Here is a 4,346-nt window from a genome sequence, read left to right as displayed (position 1 = left end):
TTTCTAACCCCGAGGATCCAGTGGACCGTTTCGTTGAGGGGCCCGAAGGACACATTGTTTATCGAAGCCTCTGTTACCGAAATTATTGAGAAATCTGGCCACAGAAAACATACCCTCTTTTCGAGAAGAACTCCTCCTTAATATCTTATATACTCAACTTGCGAGAATGTACGTTGTAATTGCATTTTTAGAAAAAAAATAACATGCGTTTATAAAGAAAGCTGACAGAACCACTAAAGCTAATAGTACGGGCGACATTCGATGAAATTGCGTCCAACGAACCTTAAAACCATCAACGACGAGAATCCCAAACAAAGAACAAACACATGCAGCATTTTTTGCGGACATTGTAAACACATCTACGAACGATCTAAATGTATGCGGATACGTGGGTTATGAGAAAAACGTGTGCTATTGACGACATTCATCAGGATAGAGGCGAATATTGTCTTATCCGGACCCGTTCATTGTCGCGATTTCCGAGAAACTTTTTTCACAAAATGGTTGCCCGTTTTCACACACGCGCCGTGTGTACAGAGATCTTATCGAAGGTTTTCGGTAGACCAACTGGTCTACGGGAAGGTGCCTTAGTTTTCTGGCGGGATATGATCGGTCCCAGTAAGAAAGCTTTCGCTTTATAAAATACCTTTAAACTTTCCCTTTTCCTATACAGTACTCATAAAGCGAATGATTGTCAGATTTACCTGTGAGCACCCTGGCACAGTAGCCAAGGCACAATATGATTTCCTGTGCCCCTCATGACATCTTCAGTTTGAAAAAATTAAGACTGGTATCTGCATATTTTTCAAACAGCAATATGTGCCATACACTATCGCCCACTTCAAGGATACGGGGAAAAGTGTTTTTAGACTCTTGTGTCCAATTCACCTTGATATTTGCCTGATTCTCGAGACCAGTATCATCAAAACGTCGTACCTGCTCTTTTTCTTATAACTTTAAACATCTTCATTCATGCTGCTTGAGTTCTGGGCCACTACCCTGGCTCAGTGGCTAAGGCATTGTGCTGCTGTGAACGAGGTCACGGGTTCGATTCTAGGCCGCGGCGGCGGCTTTTCTGATGGAGGCGAAAAGCAAAAGCGCCCATGTGTACGTGATTTAGGCGCCCGTTAAAGATCTGCAGGTGGTCAAAATAATCCGCAACCATTCACTACTGCACGCTCATCGCCGGCGTTGCGTCGGCGCATTACCTTCCATGATGATATTTCTCGAGCGTCACCCACGTGAGACTGGTGCGATGCAATCTGTGGGCTACTGTATATATATATATATATATATATATATATATATATATATATATATATATATATATATATATATATATATATATATATATATATTACAATATTAATGTATATATATCTATATATATAAGGTTACTAGAGACAGCGAAACACGAGAAGGACATTAGAAATAAAAATACAAGTTTACTGACGTTACAGGGACAGGACTCCCTTTCTTCAGAGGGGGAGTCAGAAAAGGAGTCCTCTCCCTTAAACATCAGTAAACTTTTATTTTGATTTCTAATGTCCTCTTGTGTCTCTGTCTTACTAACCTTATTTTTTCGCGCTCTGTGAGAGTTTGTTTCCAGACTATATATATATATATATATATATATATATACAGGGTGTCCCAGCTATCATGCACCAAGTTTTAAAAAAATAGTAATGGCGTAACTCGAAGAAAACCTATTGGATAATGTTTGCAGTACTGTGAAGAAGCGGTGACTATTTTTTTCGTTAATGAGACTTAACTAATTATTTATAATTAATTATCTAACTCGATAATTACTGTCCTAATCACTGAAGTGTCAATGAGGCACTTGTAGGTACCCACGAGGGGCATCTAACTGCGGTATTTTCAGCGACCAACTAATTACGTACACACTTATTCTGACTTATAAAGAAAACCCGCGAAATATGAAAAATACCACGTGACGGCGCGTCCGCGCGCATCGTAAAGCAACGCCCTCAAACAGGCTGCCTCTGAGTTAGCCAGAATGAAATAAACAAAAGAAAGGAAGAAGAAATCACCACCGAGTTTGTGCCTTATCTGCACACGCGCCTTATCAAGGTGATGCGCTGTCTCTTCGGGTGGGTAACACCGGAAGCAGTTGCTTTCAATCAGCTTATTTGGGGACGCTGCTTTACAATGCGCGCGGATGCGCCGTCACGTGGTATTTTTCATATTTCGCGGGTTTTCTTTATCAGTCAGAATAAATGAGTACGCAATTAGTTCGTCGCTGAAAATACCGCAGTTAGGTGCCCCTCGTCGATACCTACAAATGCCTAATTGACACTTCAGTGATTAGGACAGTAATTATCGAGTTAGATAATTAATTAGAAATAATTAGTTAAGTCTCATTAACGAAAAAATTAGTCACCGCTTCTTCACAGTACTGCAAACATTATCCAATAGGTTTTCTTCGAGTTACGCCATTACTATTTTTTTAAAACTTGGTGCATGATATCTGGGACACCCTGTATATATATATTGATAAACGGCGACCGGTAGGCAGGTTCGTACGCTTTATTCCCATCGAGCTCCCGCTTTCTTTTCCTCTCCTTCCCCGCTTGGCTTCGGTTACACCACCTTCGTGGGCGATTGCCCGCGGAACGTGCTTCCAGTTTTGGCTTTCGGTTTTTGCCTTCACACTCGGCCACGACTGCGAGCCTGACCGAAGCGTATAGAAGTGTCAGTCTGCGCGTTCAATCTTCTTTTTCATGCGCGACACATGAACAGCGAAGTTGTCTCTTTTCCGCTTGTCAAGGCTTGCACTTCCCGAGGGAGTGGCCACTCGCCCTGTATTCGCGCCAAAGCGCTCCGTGATGACAAATGGCCGTCAAACGTCGGTAGGAGCTTCTGGCCGGTTGCCTTAGTCTCTCGTGGCACCCATACCTGGTCACCGACACCATACTGCGCTGCGCGTCGATGTCGGTGATCGTGCTATTTCTTCTGGGTCCTCTGCGCATCGATAGCGTTCCTCCGTGCTTCTGCTCTGATATTGCGGCACACCACCTGCCGATCGACAGGTCGACCGACTTTGACGGGAGTGTCGAAACTGGCCACGACGTCCAACTTCGGAAGTTGCCCGTAAACGGCTTCGTACGGGGTTTTTTCCCGTGGTAGATTTGAAGGACGTGTTGACCGAGTAAGTAGCGGACTGCAGGTGCCTGTCCTAGTCAGTTTCCCCTGCCTGGTGGGTCTCCACGTACGGTGCCAGTCGTGTTTGAATCGTCTGGTTAGTTCTTTCTATAAGGCCGTTAGCCTGGGGGTGGTACAAGGACGCAAAATAGTGTTCGACTTCCGCTCGGTGAAGAAAAGAGCGTAGCTTGCGGCCGCGGAAAGTCGTTGAGCGGTCTGATATTAGCTTTTCGGGCATTCCATGTCTCCATTAGAAATTCGTTTTCAGGAACTCGATCACGTGACTTGCAGCTAGAGAGGTCACAGCGGGTGTGTCGACGTATTTTAGAGGTAGTCCACGGCGACAATGATGTAGCGGTTTGCGTCAGCCGTGGTGGGCAACGGCCCAACGTAATCTATGCCAATGGTGTTATATACTGCCTCTGGAGGCGTGATGGGGCTGAGTAAGCCTGGCTGACTTCCCGGAATTTTCTTGTACCGCTGGCAAACTTCACAACTGCCTACATAAGACCGAATTTGGCTGTGCATCTTCGGCCACCAAAAGCACTCCTGTACTTCCTGGAGAGTTGCGCGCTGGCCGATGTATCCGCCCTCAGGTGAATCATGAACGGCGCGCAAAATCTCAGCCCTCAGCGCCGCAGGGATTGCAATGACGAGGTGTTCCTTGTTGCGACTTTTGGACCGCACGCGGCGATATAGCGTTCCGTTGCGAAGAACGAAGTTGGGGTTTTCTGATGAGGTGCTCAGAACACCAATCATCGTAGCCAGGTCGGGATCGTCACGCTGTGCTTTACTAACGTCTTCTTGCGCAAATAGGATCCAACTGTCCCCACAGCGAGACTGCGAGCATTCACCAGTGGGGTGAAGTGAGAGCGCGTCAGCGAGCTGGTTCAGCGCCCCTGGGCGATGGCTTACGTGGTACGTGTACTCTTGCAGAGTAATGATCCACCTGGCGAACTTGTGCTTGAGATGGCGCTGGCTGAACATCCACGTCATTGCGGCGTTGTCCGTCACCACCGTGAACTCGCGTACGAACAAGTAATGCCGGAACTTGTCGTCGACGCTCCAGACAACGGCGAGGCACTCCAGCTCATTCGAGTGGTAATGCCGCTTGGTGTCGGACAGCTTCCGGCTAGCGTACGCCACGATGTATGTATTCCTTGCCGGTTGTATCGCGCTGCATA

This window comes from Haemaphysalis longicornis, unplaced genomic scaffold, assembly GCF_048455015.1.
Source record: "Haemaphysalis longicornis isolate Haplotype H1 unplaced genomic scaffold, Haemaphysalis longicornis Haplotype H1 scaffold_7, whole genome shotgun sequence".
In the NCBI taxonomy this organism is placed as follows: Eukaryota; Metazoa; Arthropoda; class Arachnida; order Ixodida; family Ixodidae; genus Haemaphysalis; species Haemaphysalis longicornis.
Note: the sequence above shows the minus strand (reverse complement) of the source record.